The sequence below is a fragment of the Salvelinus alpinus genome, chromosome 3 (genome assembly GCF_045679555.1).
Source record: "Salvelinus alpinus chromosome 3, SLU_Salpinus.1, whole genome shotgun sequence".
Taxonomy (NCBI): Eukaryota; Metazoa; Chordata; class Actinopteri; order Salmoniformes; family Salmonidae; genus Salvelinus; species Salvelinus alpinus.
The window spans coordinates 11462132-11479278 of NC_092088.1; the positions used below are offsets into that span (position 1 = coordinate 11462132).

At 40.4% G+C, this 17147-nt stretch overlaps 1 long non-coding RNA gene across 1 annotated transcript; it reads left to right on the top strand.

The window, feature by feature from the left end:
- Positions 1-2862: 2862 nt before the first annotated feature.
- LOC139570022 (uncharacterized) lies at positions 2863-14576 on the top strand. The gene is made up of 4 exons (XR_011673997.1): positions 2863-3055; positions 3948-4021; positions 9747-10067; positions 10999-14576. It is a non-coding gene; the product is annotated as an uncharacterized lncRNA (long non-coding RNA).
- The last annotated feature ends 2571 nt before the right edge of the window (positions 14577-17147 follow it).

Below are 17147 nucleotides of genomic sequence, written 5' to 3' on the forward strand. Positions count from 1 at the left end.
CTCTGGTGGCGCAGCATAGCACTGCGATGCAGTGCTCTAGACCACTGCGCCACCCGGGAGGCCCCATTGTGTTGTTTCTCAAAGGAACAATTGTAATTTTAAGAGTAAAAAACAAAACAAAATTTAAAACCAGGAAGAATAAAACTATGAAAATATAATTTGGGAAGAAATAACATATTATATTTTCATAGTAACAACTCCCTTAGAGTTGTTTACTAACCATTTTTGACCAGGTATATTGACAGAAAACAGTGCACTTTCTCTACTTTCTCTTGTACACTAAGGACCAAGCAAAGAGTTGCAGGTGAGAGGAAAAGAGTAGAATGTTCCTTTTTGAATTCTAGAAAAAAATGAGTAACAAGCAACAAGCTCTCATGCTAGAAAAGGTTGGAGACTCCTGGTCTAGGGTGTCATGCTAGAAAAGGTTGGAGACTCCTGGTCTAGGGTGTCATGCTAGAAAAGGTTGGAGACTCCTGGTCTAGGGTGTCATGCTAGAAAAGGTTGGAGACTCCTGGTCTAGGGTGTCATGCTAGAAAAGGTTGGAGACACCTGGTCTAGGGTGTCATGCTAGAAAAGGTTGGAGACTCCTGGTGTAGGGTGTCATGCTAGAAAAGGTTGGAGACTCCTGGTCTAGGGTGTCATGCTAGTAAAGGTTGGAGACCCCTGGTCTAGGGTGTCATGCTAGAAAAGGTTGGAGACCCCTGGTCTAGGGTGTCATGCTAGAAAAGGTTGGAGACCCCTGGTCTAGAGTGTCATGCTAGAAAAGGTTGGAGACTCCTGGTCTAGGGTGTCATGCTAGAAAAGGTTGGAGACTCCTGGTGTAGGGTGTCATGCTAGAAAAGGTTGGAGACATCCTGGTCTAGGGTGTCATGCTAGTAAAGGTTGGAGACTCCTGGTGTAGGGTGTCATGCTAGAAAAGGTTGGAGACCCCTGGTCTAGGGTGTCATGCTAGAAATGGTTAGAGACTCCTGGTCTAGGGTGTCATGATAGAAATGGTTAGAGACTCCTGGTGTAGGATGTCATGTTAGAAATGGTTGGAGACTCCTGGTCTAGGGTGTCATGCTAGAAATGGTTAGAGACTCCTGGTCTAGGGTGTCATGCTAGAAAAGGTTGGAGACTCCTGGTCTAGGGTGTCATGCTAGAAAAGGTTGGAGACTCCTGGTCTAGGGTGTCATGCTAGAAAAGGTTGGAGACTCCTGGTCTAGGGTGTCATGCTAGAAAAGGTTGGAGACTCCTGATCTAGGGTTTCCCGAGAATGGCGCGACAAACAAAAACATCCAGTCAGCGGCAGTCTTGTGGATGTAAACAGTTAGTTGATGAGAGGTTGAAGGAGAATGGCAAGAATCGTGCAAGATAACAGGCGGCCCACAAACAGACAAATAACGGCACAGTACAACAGTGGTGTGCAGAGCGTACCAATTGTGTGGTACGCACAACTCATCGATCCTTGTCACAGATGGGCTATTGCAGCAGATGACCACAATGGGTTCCAATTCTATCAGCTAAAAACAAGAAGAAGTGGCTCCAATCAACACTAAACAATTTAGGAATGGTAAAACATTGCCTGGTTTAACAAATCCAGGTTCCTCTTGTGTCATGCTAATGGGAATCAGGAAATGGCATAAACAGCATGAATTAATGGACCCAACCTGCCTGGTGTCAACGGTACACCTATCTAGTACTGGATCGGACCCCTCTTTGCCTCCAGAACTGTCTGAATTATTGGGGGCATGGTTTCACTGCCACCCAATCTGCAGCAGCTGCACGATGATATCGCTTCAGCATGAACCAACATCCCTGAGGAAAGTTTCTGACTTGTAGACTCCATGCCCCAATAATTCAGGCTGTTCTGGAGGCAAAGAGTGGTCCGATCAGGTACTAGATGGGTGTACCTAATAAACTGTCTGGTGAGTGTATAAGCAGGGCCATGAGTTATACCTGTACAGGTTACAACTCCTGATTCAGGCTATTTAGTGTAGCTAGCTCTTCAAAGCGATACAAAACACGTTTAAGTTGTGTTGTGTTTTGTTCATGTTCAAACAAGGAAGACCAAGTTGTTTTTTAAAAGGGGTAATCTGCAGTTCGGACAATAACAAAGCCACCACTAATTTGGTGAACAGATGAGGAATGGGGATGGAGAAATTGAACCACTCTCAAAATCCTAGATCAACTATGGATATAAGGGCTGACCACTCATGATACAACAATTATAGTTTTAACCATGTTTTGAGGCAATATAGAGTTAGTTTACATTTACTTTGTTTCCAAACAAAGGAATAAAACAACATATTTGGGGTTCTGATGGGGTGTGACAGTTGAACTAAGCTGATGTGGCATTTATAAGTTATATTCTTCAAGAATTATTGGATAGGTATCAATAATTTACAAGGCCAATAATGGATGTAGCATCTGCAGACTGCCCCTTTAAAATAAAAATGTTTTTAAACTATGATGACATTGTCACACATGTTGGCCATTAAAACAATTCTAACCTGGAAATCAGTCTGATTTGAATTCATTCTGAAATCAGACTGGGAATATATCTCTCTCTCTCGAATGCTATAGAATCTAGAATTGAGAAAATGTATTGAAAATCATCCACATCAAATCATACACCTCGGATCTGACAAAAGTAAAGAAATGTAAACATTACATTTTAGTTGCGTAGTCTGGGGCTCTTTCACCTCTGGAAACTCCACTTTAGTCTGGGGTTTTTTCACCTCTGGAAACTCCACTTTAGTCTGGGGTTCTTTCCTGTCAGGAAAACCTAGCTCAGCCTAAGAAAAAGTCCAGGGAAAAAACCCTTGGTGAAAGTAAATTCATTGTAGCTTTGTCCTCCCTCAGTGCCCATATTAGGACTGTGTGGGATCTGTACAGGACAGAGAGAGAGAGAGAATGTGTTGCATGACTTCTCCACAGATTACATCAAGTAGGTTAGAGGTTGTGAAAGGGGTTATCCACTGTCTCCACTGAATCTCTTCTCCCACAGTTATTTTCTGGGATACTGCACTATACAACTTTATTTGATGGCAGAACATTCAGAGGCTGTAAGCTTGTAAGTACAGTAACTTATCTACTTAGATTATTGTGAGTGAGTGAGTGAGTGAGTGAGTGAGTGAGTGAGAGAGTGAGAGAGTGAGTGAGTGAGTGAGTGAGTGAGTGAGTGAGTGACTGAGTGACTGAGTGACTGAGTGACTGAGTGACTGAGTGACTGAGTGACTGAGTGAGTGAATGTGTGTCTGCACTTAAGACACGCGTGTCAGGATTTGTTAGTCACGTCACCTCGACGGACATCTCATGATTACTCTCAGGGTCTCAATCTCAGAATGTTATTTTGTTTTCCTCAGCGCTAATGACAGTCTGTGTTAGATGGTGAATTCAGCTGAACTCTGGGTGTTTCTTTGGTAGGCGTACTAAGGCTGTGGAGAGAGGAAAATGCAAAAATGTGAAAATCCTTTTGGTGTAGTGTGGGAAAAGTTCACGCTTTGCTGATTGCATGCAGGGGGGAAGAGTTTCGGGGCAGGTGAGCCCCAGGTTGCAAATCAGACCCTCTCATACCCATTTTACAACGCCAAAGTATTTTTTAACTCATTGAGTTCAGTCTAAAAAGCTCTATTTTGCTCAATGTCATTTTTAAGGCTTAAGTGTGTGTACATTACTGTATTTATACTTTGGATATTGTCTTTCAACGGGAAAAGTAATAAAAAAACTGCTTGAATGGGACTTTAAAACTATTCAGATTCAGCCAGAATTTATCCTGACCTGTTCTTAATTATCACAACTCCACAGTTGCCACGACTACAGATCAGGGCTGTGGTTAATTCCAGTCCCTTCAAGACATAGACTGTATGATTCAAGCACTAGGCCTATGTCCAATCTGATGTAGGTTAATGTACGTTAATGTATAAGCTATTCATGTTTTGTGGTATTTGTTCTTTGTGCTTTAGGACACATGGCAAAATGCTTCTGCTGTTTCTGAGTCTCGGTTTGGTCACTTCTAACGTCCAGTCAGGAAAAGCAGGTGAACAGCACACTTCATACATTATTAAAGTTGTTATGAGTGAGAAAGTTATAGAGGGTCAAAGATCATACCCCCAAGACATGCTAACCTCCCCTGTTATTGGTACTGGTGAGGGGTTAGCATGTCTTGAGGGTAGGATCTTTGAGTAGCCAATTGTCATACAAGTAAAGATGCCTTTTAATAGAAAATGACTGAAGTAAAAGTGAATGTCACCCAGTAAAATACTACTTGATTAAAAGTATTTGGTTTAAATTATACTTCAGTATCAAAAGTAAAAGTTTAAATCATTTCACATTCCTTATTTAAGCAAACCAGACGTCAAGATCTTCTATTATTATATTTTATTACGGCTGTCCAGGGGCACACTCCATCACTCAGCGTATGCATTGGGGTAGAATTCCCCTCTTACATTTTTGTGCATTGAATAAGGGGGGTTACTAAGCTACAGTGCATTCGGAAAGTATTCAGACCCCTTCCCCTTTTCCACATTTTGTTAAGTTACAACCTTATTCTAAAATGACTTAAATAAATAAAATAAAAATAATACATCTATACACAATACCCCATAATGACAAAGCAAAAACAGTTTTTTATGTACATTTTTGCGAATGTATTAAAAATAATATCAGAAATACCTTATTTACAAAAGTACCCAGACCCTTTGCTATGAGACTTGAAATTAAGCTCAGGTGCATCCTGTTTCCATTGATCATCCTTGAGATGTTTCTACAACTTGATTGGTGTCCACCTGAGGTAAATTCTATTGATTGGACATGATTTGGAAAGGCAAACTTTTTTTATTGATTTTTTATTTCACCTTTATTTAACCAGGTAGGCCAGTTGAGAACAAGTTCTCATTTACAACTGCGACCTGGCCAAGATAAAGCAAAGCAGTGCGACAGAAACAACAACACAGAGTTACACAAACGTACAGTCAATAACACAATAGAATAATCTGTTTCCAGTGTGTGCAAATGAAGTAAGGAGGTAAGGCAATAAATAGGCCAAAGTGGCAAAGAAATTACAATTTAGCAATTAACATTGTAGTGATAGATGTGCAGATGAGGATGTGCAAGTAGAAAATACTGGTGTGCAAAAGAGAAGAAAAAAACAAAAACAAATATGGGATGAGGTAGGTAGTTAGTTGGATGGGCTATTTACAGATGGGCTGTGTACAGCTGCAGCGATCGGTAAGCTGCTCTGACAGCTGATGCTTAAAGTTAGTGAGGGAGAAATAAGTCTCCAACTTCAGTGATTTTTGCAATTCGTTCCAGTCATTGGCAGCAGAGAACTAGAAGGAACGGCGGCCAAAGCAGGTGTTGGCTTTGGGGATGACCAGTGAAAGTATGCTACGAGTGGGTGTTGCTATGGTGACCAGTGAGTTGAGATAAGGCAGAGCTTTGCCTAGCAAAGACTTATAGATGACCTGGAGCCAGTGGGTTTGGCAATGAATATGTAGCGAGGACCAGCCAATGAGAGCATACAGGTTGCAGATGTAGGTAGTATATGGGGCTTTGGTGACAAAACGGATGGCACTGTGGTAGACTGCATCCAATTTGCTGAGTAGAGTGTTGGAGGCTATTTTGTAAATGACATTGCCAATGTCAAGGATCGGTAGGATAGTCAGTTTTATGAGGGTATGTTTGGCAGCAAGAGTGAAGGTGGCTTTGTTGCGAAATAGGAAGCCGATTCTAGATTACATTTTGGATTGGATATGTTTAATATGAGTCAGGAAGGAGAGTTTACAGTCTAGTCAGACACCTAGGTATTTATAGTTGTCCACATCCACAAGTCAGAACCATCCAGAGTAGTGATGCTAGTCGGGCGGGCGGGTGCGGGCAGCTATTGGTTAAAGAGCATGCATTTCGTTTTACTAGCATTTAAGAGCAGTTGGAGGCCACGGAAGAAGTGTTGTATGGCATTGAAGCTCGTTTGGAGGTTTGTTAACAGTGTCCAAAGAAGGGCCAGAAGTATACAGACTGGTGTCGTCTGCGTAGAGGTGGATCAAAGAATCACCCGCAGCAAGAGCGACATCATTGATATATACAGAGAAAAGAGTCGGCCCTAGAATTGAACCCTGTGACACCCCCATAGAGACTGCCAGAGGTCCGGACAACAGGCCCTCCGATTTGATACACTGAACTCTATCTGAGAAGTAGTTAGTGAACCAGGCGAGGCAGTCATTAGAGAAACCAAGACTGTTGAGTCTGCCGAAAAGAATAAGGTGATTGACAGAGTCGAAAGCCTTGGCCAGGTTGATGAAGATGGCTGCACAGTACTGTCTTTTATCAATGGTGTTTATGATATCGTTTTGGACCTTGAGCGTGGCTGAGGTGCACCCGTGACCAGCTCGGAAACCGGATTGCATAGCGGAGAAGGTACGGTGGGATTCGAAATGGTCAGTGATCTGTTTGTTCACTTGGCTTTTGACGACTTTAGAACACAGTGGCCTCCATCATTCTTAAATGAAAGAAGTTTGGAACCACCCTTGACTGTTCCTAGAGCTGGCCGCCCGGCAAAACAATCGGGGGAGAAGGGCCTTGGTCAGGGAGGTGACCAAGAACCCGATGGTCACTCTTAGCTCCAGAGTTCCTCTGTGGAGGTGGGAGAACCTTCCAGAAGGACAACCATCTCTGCCGCACTCCATCAATCAGGACTTTATGGTAGAGTGGCCAGACGGAAGACAGTAAAAGGCACATGACAGCCCGCATGGAGTTTGCAAAAAGGCACCAGAAGGACTCTCAGACCATGAGAAACAAGATTCTCTGGTCTGATGAAACCAAGATTGAACTCTTTGGCCTGAATGCCAAGCATCACGTCTGGAGGAAACCTGGCACCAACCCTACGGTGAAGCATGATGGTGGCAGCATCATGCTCTGGGGATGTTTTTCAGCGGCAGGGACTGGGAGACTATGCAGGATTGAGGGAAAGATGAACGGAGCAAAGTACAGAGAGATCCTTGATGAAAACCTGCTCCAGAGCGCTCAGGCCATCAGACTGGGGCGAAGGTTTACCTTCCAACAGGACAACGACCCTACGCACACAGCCAAGACAACGCAGATCTGGCTTCGGGTCAAGTCTTTAAATCTCTGAAAATAGCTGTGCAGCGATGCTTCCCATCCAACCTGACAGAGCTTGAGATGACCTGCAGAGAAGAATGGGAGAAACTTCCCAAATACAGGTGTGCCAAGTTTGTAGCGTCATACCCAAGAAGATTCATGGCTGTAATTGCTGCCAAAGATGCTTCAACAAAGTAGTGAGTAAAGGGTCTGAATACTTATGTAAATAAGTATTATAAGTTATAAGTTTCCTTTCAAATTATATCAAGAATATGCATATCCTTGCTTCAGGTTCTGAGCTACAGATTTGGCTATGTCATTTTAGGTGAATATTGAAAAAAAGGGTCCGATCCTTAAGATATTTTTAAAAAGGTCATACCAAGGATGATTTTGCTATTTGATTTTGAATTTTAACACCACTAGAAGTATCGACAAAAAATATTTTTTTAAATGTCAAATTCTTTTTGGCCTTACTGCTATTACCAATACAAAAGCATTCACTACATCGAACAGCAGATAGTCCTCCAAAATATCAAAAGGAAGTTTGTTCTTAAAATGTCTGTCCTATATCTGAGAAATATAAGAAAGATCAGTAAAAATGTGTTATTTTTTAAAAATATGTATTTAACCCCAAACAATTCGGACTCTACAGATGATTGTGTGAGAAAACTGGTTTCGGGATGTCTCATGGTCTTCCAAAAACCGCTCTAGCTTCAAATCAAATCAAATCAGCTATTTTGTTACCTTTCACCGCAGATGCTGTAGTGTTACGTAGGCGGATGCAGTGGATTGAGATGAATCCAATGCAAAAAAAACCCGAATATAACTAGCTTAAACTGATAGGTTTTTATGGGGACTCTCACGAAAACGTTGGTGTTCTCCGTTTTGCTCTATGACCCCCACAAGCATATTGGGACTCGTCTGAAGTCGGTACAGCTGATCTGCCAACTTCTGTCTGTAGCTTCCGAAAGGTTTGGGCTACACACTAATATGACTCATCTCTGGAAAGGTGAACTTTCACGAACACGTACATGTTGATCACATACATGCCTCACAAGACTCGTCTGAAGGTCCCACGGTACCAGTTGAAAAAATGTATGGAAATGAATGGAAAAATAAGGGGTTGTTGTTTTTTTTTAACTAAATGTTTCCTGATCTTTCTTATGTCTCCCAGATATAGGACAGACAGACACTTCAGAACAAACTTCCTTTCAATTGTTTCAGGGGGACCATCTCTTGTTCCGTATAGTGAATCTGTTATTCAATGCATTTGTACGGGCTAATAGCAGTAAGGCAAAAACAATTTTTTCATCAAACAATTGTTTTATATATTTTTGGAAAATACTTCAAGAAGTCTAAAAATGCAAAATCAAAATTATCCTTGGTTTGACCTTCTTAAAACAATTCCATATAGCTTAATAGAATCCCCCTCCCCCCTGGCTTAGACAAAACTTTATTTAATGCACAAAAATGTAAGAGGGTAATTCTACCCCAACGCATGTGCTTAACACAACTTTTCTTTAACTCTACAAACGCTTCCTCACCCTCTTGACTCCACTTTATTCTCTCGTGATAACCCTCCTCCCCTTTGTCAATTCTGTAAATGAATGAGATGGAAAAAAGTGTTTCACGAAATTGAAAACCCTCATTTTTTTCTTTCTGAGCTTGCGAGTTTGCTTGTTTGCTCTTGCCAGCTTTAACTTGTTACCTTTTAGAATCCCTTCCCCTGGCATTTCACACAGACTATCCAAACCCGAAATCGGTTCTATCCCAGACACCATAAAGAATGAGTCCAATATTGCTGCTGACCCTTCTGTAAACGGCAAGGGAAGTAACTGCATAACTCTTGATTCTGTCCCTGTTAGACCACGTGCTCCACATCTGAGACACGGCTGCAAAGATTTGCGGTTTAGGACACTGTCGTCAACCCCCCCCCTCCTTGCATCTTTGTCCTTCCCTGGCCTGTGGCACCACTGTTGGTTATCTGTACCACCGCGGTATTGACCACTCGCACGGCTGCAAAGTGAGCAGAATTTGATTTGACTCTCAGAGCAGCCTGCACTATTTCGTTCCAGTAAGAATGCTGAGCCACTACAAGGCAAAAGCACAATGCCAAATCTACACTGGACCGTGAATGTTCCTGAGTGAATGTTCCTGTTGTGAAATTGTTACATTACTTGTTAGATATTACTGCATGGTCGGAAATAGAAGCACAAGCATTTCGCTACACTCGCATTAACATCTGCTAACCATGTGTATGTGACCAATAACATTTGATTTGAGTTGAGTGGCCGAGTTACAGTTTTGACTTAAATCTACCTGAACATCTATGGCAAGACCTGAAAATGGTTGTCTAGCAACAACCAACTTGGCAGAGCTTGAAGGTTTTGAAAATAATAATGGGCAAATGTTGCACAATCCAGGTGTGGAAGCTCTTAGAAACTTACCCAGAAAGACTCACAGCTGTAATCACTGCCAAAGGGGCTTCTATTATTGACTCAGGGGATACTAATGTAAATTTGATATTTCTGTAGAAAATGTTCAATACATTTACTGAAATGTCTAATAAAATATATACCCAATATTATCCATTGATATCCTTTCATTCATTGATATCAGATATTATGTTGCTTGTTCATTCATTCATGTCCCTGTTTGTTTTCCAGGGGTTAACGTAACGTGTGAAAATCAATCGGTTGTAGCAGGACAGAACCACAACCTGACATGTAGAGTGGATTACCGTGATGCAGATCAGAATAAGACGGGATGTAAAACTGACCGGTATTTCTGGAAGCATAAATCAGATACTCCAATACAAAATTGTGATTGTACAAAAGATTGTACAAAAGATTGTAAAATTACAATAACAACCAAAAGCTACTTTTTTGAGATGAAAAATGTTACCGAAGCTGATGAGGGAACCTACACTTTTACCATTAACACAAACTGTGGAAACAGAAATGGCTCAATGAATGTTTCTGTTATATGTGAGTACAACGTTAATATACAGTGACCAGTGTTACGTGGGTTAAATGGGTTCATGTGATATGACCAGGAAAAGGTCCAGTAATTCTAAATAAATGTGATAATACAGTATTCATATACAGTTGAAGTCAGAAGTTTACATACACCTTAGCCTCCCAAAGTACGATCTTTGTCCCCATGTGCAGTTGCAAACCGTAGTCTGGCTTTTTTATGGTGGTTTGTTAATTAAGTTTGTTAACAAGACATTTATGGAGTGGTTGAAAAACAACTTTTAATGACTCCAACCTAAATGTATGTAAACTTCTGACTTCAACTGTACACTGAGTGCACAAAACATTAGGAACACCTGCTCTTTCCATGACATAGACTGACCAGGTGAATCCAGGTGAAAGCTATGATCCCTTGTTGATGTCACTTGTTAAATCCACTTCAATCAGTGTAGATGAAGGGTTAGGAGACAGGTTAAAGAAGGATTTTTATTTATTTAGCCTTGAGATTAATGAGACATGGATAGTGTATGTGTACCATTCAGAGGGTAAATGAGCAAGACAAAAGATTTAAGTGCATTTGAACGAGGTATGGTAGTAGGTGCCAGGAGCACTGGTTTGAGTGTGTCAAGAACTGCAACGCTGCAGGGTGTTTCACGCTCAAATGTTTCCCGTGAGTATCAAGAATGGTCCAACACCCAAAGGACATCCAGCCACCTTGACACAACTGTGGGAAGCATTGGAGTCAAGATGGCCATTATCCCTGTGGAATGCTTTCGACACCTTGTAGGGTCCATGCCCCGATGAATTAAGGCTGTTATGAGGGCTTAAGGGGGTGCAACTCAATATTCGGAAGGGGTTCCTAATGTGTTGTACACTCAGTGTATAAATTCCATATGGGGCTTGATAGAGTAGCATTTGTGCTAACTTCTCTTTATTTTCTCAGTGAGACCAGAGCCGTCAAAACGGGTATCGTCAGGTCCCATATCGTCATTATCATCACTGTTCTGGGTGTTCTACTGTTTCTCATCACTTCTGATTATGGCAGAAGATTGATGGGTCGACTTCCATGAGAAAAATGACAACACTGACAAGAGCCCTGAAGCTTCCGGAGAGGCCCTAAACCTGGAGCCTGCATAACATTCAGTTCATGGAGGAGACGTGTATGTGTGTGTGTGTGTGCGTGTTAATTATTCTATCCTTGTGGGGACATATCCCACGTCCTCATGAAGACAAAGGCTATTTTAAGCTTAGGTTTAGGGTTACAATTAGGGTTAGGAGTTAGGTTTGGGTTAGGGGTTAAAGTTATGGTTATGGTAAGGGTTAGGGTTAGGAGTTAGGTTTGGGTTAGTGTTAGGGGTTAAAGTTAGGGTTATGGTTATGGTAAGGGTTAGGAGTTAGGTTTGGGTTAGTGTTAGGGGTTAAAGTTAGGGTTATGGTAAAGGTTAGGAGTTAGGTTTGGGTTAGTGTTAGGGGTTAAAGTTAGGGTTATGGTAAAGGTTAGGAGTTAGGTTTGGGTTAGTGTATGGGTTAAAGTTATGGTTATGGTTTGGGTTAGGGTTAGGAGTTAGGTTTGGGTTAGTGTTAGGGGTTAAAGTTATGGTTAAGGTTAGGGTTAGGAGTTAGGTTTGGGTTAGTGTTATGGGTAAAAGTTAGGTTTTGGATAAGGGTAAGGGTTAGGGAAAATATGATTTTGAATGTAAATAAATGTTAGTTCCCCACAAGGATAAAATAATGTGTTTGTGAGGCTTGTTAGCAGTTGTTTTCAAAAATATTTTTTGCACCAAAGTTAGTGGAATTAGTTTCTGTTTCAAATCACTAATAACAGTTATTCACTGACTTGACTAGTGTAAATACCACTACAGTACAATGCACATTTATATTGACTAGTGCATTGTTACATATAGCCTGTTCACTACCATACAATAACTGAGAATGTGAATTAATCAATATAAATAACGTTACACAAATTTGAAAAAGCCTTAAAGGACAATATTCCTCTGTATAATCAACACCAAAGCTGGAAGATAACAGGTCGGTCTGCATAAACTGCATTGTCATAACCTTCACTAAGCTTGTTTAAAAGGCAGTTGGTTTTGGTCTGCACAGTGCCTTCAGAAAGTATTCATACCCCTTAACTTAATGAATTCAAAATGGATTAAATCGAAGTATTTTCTCACCCATCTACACACAATACCCCATAATGACAGAGTGAAAACATGTTTTTAGAAATGTTTACTAATTTATTGCAAATGAAATACAGAAATATCTCATTTACATAAGTAGTCAAGCCCCTATGTCAATACTTTGTAGAATCACCTTTGGCAGTGATTACAGCTGTGAGTCTGTCTGGGTAAGTCTCTAAGAGTGATTACAGCTGTGAGTCTGTCTGGGTAAGTCTCTAAGAGCTTTCCACACCTGGATTGTTCAACATTTGCCCATTATTCTTTTCAAAATTCTTCAAGCTCTGCCAAATTGGCTGTTGATCATAGCTAGAGAACCATTTTCAGGTCTTGCCATAGATTCACTGTCTTATTGGTAAGCAACTCCAGTGTAGATTTGGCCTTGTGTTATTGTCCAGCTGAAAGGTGAATTAATCTCCCAGTGTCTGATGTATTTGCTTTTCCTAAAAAATAACACTTTGTATTCAGGACAAAAACTTAACTGCTTTGCCATGTTTATTGCAGTACTACTATAGTTCCTTGTTTCAAACATGATGCATGTTTTGGAATATTTTTTATTCTGTACAGGCTTCCTTTTCACTCTGTCAATTATTATTATTTATTTACCTTTATATAACTAGACAGGTCAGTTAAGAACAAATTCTTATTTACAATGACAGCCTACCGGGGAACAGTGGGTTAACTGCCTTGTTCAGGTGCAGAATGACAGATTTTTACCTTGTCACTGAGTTAGGAACCTTTTGGTTAATGGCACAACACTCTAACCACTGGCTACCTGCCGCCCCATCAAACTAGTCAATTAGGTTAGTATTGTGGAGTAACTACAATGTGTTTGATCCATCCTCAATGTTCTCCTATCACAGCCATTAAACTCTGTAACTGTTTTAAAGTCATCATTAGCCTCATTGTGAAATCCATGAGCGGTTTCCTTCCTGTCTGACAACTGAGTTAGGCAGGACGTCTGTATCGTTGTAGTGACTGGATGTATTGATACACCACCCAAAGTGAAGTTAGTAACTCCACCATGCTCAAAGGGATATTCAATGTCTGCTTTTTGTTTGACCTAACTACCAATAGGTGCCCTTTGCAAGGCATTTGGAAAACCTCCCTGGTCTTTGTGCTTGAATCTGTGTTTGAAATTCCCTGTTCGTCCGAGGGACCTTATAGATAATTGTATGTGTGGGGTAGAGATGAGGTAGTCATTAAAAAATTATGTTAAACAGTATTATTGAACACAGAGTGAGTCCATGCAACTTATTATGTGATTTTTTAAGCAAATGTTTACTCCAGAACTTATTTAGACTTGCCATGACAAAGGGGTTGAATACTTTTTGACACAAGACATTTCAGATTTTCATTTTTGATTCATTTGTAAAACTTTTGAAAAACATAATTCCTCTTTAACATTATGGGCTATTGTGTGTGGACCAGTTACCCAAACATCTCAGTTGAATCCATTTTCAATTCAGGATTTAAATCACAGCAGAACACAATTTATTTCATATTGGAATTGTCATTTGTGAGTGTAATTCCCCTTTAACCTTTCAGTGATACCCATCCCGGATCCGGGAGCATCCTCATCAAAAAAGCTGACTAGCATAGCCTAGCCTAACGGGACAGGAATATCATATAATATAATTTTCATGAAATCACAAGTCCAATACAGCAAATGAAAGATAAACATCTTGTGAATCCAGCCATCATTTCCGATTTTTTAAATGTTTTACAGCGAAAACACAATATGTATTTATATTAGCTAACCTGTTACGGATAGAAATATTCTGTGTGTATCCTGTGTGTTTCTTTTCTCTCCTTCTCCCCTACTCACAGGTGACAATCATCATTCCCCAATCAGTCATCAATTAGTCGCTAATCAGAAGACACCTGCTCCTTTTCACTTACCCAATCACAGTTCGTTTCCCTTGGTTTAAAAACCCTGTCAGTTGTTTTCTCAGTAGCTCAATCTCTCTGTCAATGCCTTCTGTCTGTAGATCTCTTGTTTGTTTTGCATCTACATGTCACTTTGTCCACACCTGTGAGTATTGTTTTGGTTATGGTGTTTGAGTGTTTGTTTGATGGTGGGATAAGGGGGTAACCAGACAAGTCGCCCTTGGGCATACACTACCCGTAGGTAAAGGTTGTTAAAAACACTAGTTAGAACTGGGCGGACCACCCCCTGTATTTATTGGTTAGTTAGTTAGTTGTTGTTGGAATAGGCTAGTCTATCTTAGGGGTGTTTTTGGATTATTATTGTTTCATTCCTTGGGTCCAGCTCAGCCCCTTTTCCTGCTCCCCCCCCATTACCGTGTGTTTATAAATAAACCTTGAGTGTTTGACGGTAGATCTTAGTTGTCGTGGTTATTTCGTTTTCACTCTTTGTCACTACTATAATTTGCATGAGTTATGTTACGGGTCCCATTACCATCCCCCCTAGACTGTCGGGCCAAAGGGATTCGTAACATAACCACAATAGCCAAAGACTCAACCGCGTATTTTCACCATGTTTCTACCGCATAGGTAGCTATCACAAAACCGACCAAATAGACATATAATTAGTCACTAACCAAGAAACAACTTCATCAGATGACAGTCTTATAACATGTTATACAATACATTTATGTTTTGTTCGAAAAATGTGCATATTTGAGGTATAAATCATAGTTTTACATTGCAGCTACCATCACAAATAGCACCGACGCAGCCAGAATAATTACAGAGAGCAACGTGAAATACATAAATACTCATCATAAAACATTTATGAAAAATACATGGTGTACAGCAAATGAAAGATAAACATCTTGTGAATCCAGCCAATATTTCTGATTTTAAGTGTTTTACAGCGAAAACACAATATAGAATTATATTAGCTTACCACAATAGCCAAACACATAAAACACATTTATTCACCGCAAAGATAGCTTTTGCAAAAACCAGCAAAAGATATAAAATGAATCACTAACCTTGAACAACTTCATCAGATGACAGTCTTATAACATCAGGTTATACAATACACTTATGTTTTGTTCGAAAATTTGCATATTTAGAGCTGCAAACCGTTGTTATACATTGTGAATATGTAGCAACATTTCCCCAGAATGTCTGGAGCTATTTTGGACACTCACCTAATCTGACCAAAGAACTCATAAACTTTACATTAAAATACTTGTTGTATGGCAAATGAAAGATACACTGGTTCTTAATGCAACCGCCGTGTTAGATTTTTAAAAAATTACTTTACCATAACATACAGCTTGCGTTATTACGAGACAGCGCTCACCAAAACGGCGGAGAATAGGAATCAACATTTTCCACAAATACGAAATAACATCATAAATTGTTCTTACTTTTGCTGAGCTTCCATCAGAATGTTGTACAAGGAGTCCTTGGTCCAGAATAAATCGTTGTTTGGTTTTAGAATGTCCTTTTCTTCTGTCGAATTTGCGCCACAATGCTAGCCAAGGTTGATAACGTTCCCATCTTCTCTCGATGCAAAGAACGGAAAACTGCAAAAGTCCCAATAAACGTTGAATAAACTGATATAACTCGGTTGAAAAAACCTACTTTACGATGTTATTATCACATGTATCAAATAAAATCAGAGCCGGAGATATTCGCCGTGTAAACCAAATGCTTATCAGAAGAAATTGTCGAGGTACTTTGCGCGCCTTGGTAGACAAAGAAAATTCCTGACCTGCCACTCCAAAAGCTCTCATTCGACCTCAGATCAAGCTAGACACCCCATTCCACCTTCCACTGCCTGTTGACATCTAGTGGAAGGCGTATGAAGTGCATGCATATCGATAAATATAAGGCAATTGAATAGGCAGGCCCTTAAACAGAGCCTCGTTTTCAGATTTTTCACTTCCTACATGGAAGTTTGCTGCAAAATTAGTTCTGTTTTACTCACAGACATAATTCAAACAGTTTTAGAAACTTCTGAGTGTTTTCTATCCAATAGTAATAATAGTATGCATATTGTATGATCTAGAAAAGAGTACGAGGCTGTTTCATTTGAGCACGATTTTTTCCAAAGTGAAAACAGCGCCCCCGTATTGACAAGAGAGACAAGGCAAGAAGGGCCTTCTATGACATCAAAATGAATATTAAATTCAATATACCAATTAGGATTTGGCTAAAACTACTTGAATCAGTTATAGAACATATTGCCCTCTATAGCTGTGAGCTCAACAACCAAGAATTCACAAAATGGGACAAACATCCAATGTAGACTCTGCATGCAGAATTCTGCAAAAAATATCCTCAGAGTACAACGCACAACCCCCAAATGATGCATGCAGAGCAGAATTAGGACTATACCCAATAATGATCAAAATCCAGACAAGAGCCGTTAAATTCCACATCCACCTAAAGGAAAGCAATATCCAAACCTTCCATCACAATGCCCTAACCTACAGAGATGCCCTAACCTAACCTGCCCTAACCTGTTCACAAACACAAACAGACCCCACGGAGCCTCACGACAGCAACACAATTAAACCCAACCAAATTATGAAGAATAAAAAACAAACTACTTGACACATTGGAAAGAATCAACCCAAAAAATTTTGCAAACTAGAATTATTAAATTACTGAATTATTTTGTACATAATTTTTCTGCAACCGTATCTTACGGCAGAAAAGAGCTTCTGGATATCAGGACAGCGATCACTCACCTCGGATTAGACAAAGATTTTTTCAACAACAAGCAAGACTCACACGATATTCTCCAAACACCCCACAGGGCATACATCCCAATTATTCGCAAAAGGAAGCGACGCAGAGGATGAAGAGCCGGATGCCTCGTCCGGACCCGCAGAAGGTGAGTAGGAAAGCTGCCATTACCGTCAATATTACTCGCCAACGTGCAATCATTGGACAATAAACTAGACGAGGTACGATCACGAATATCCTA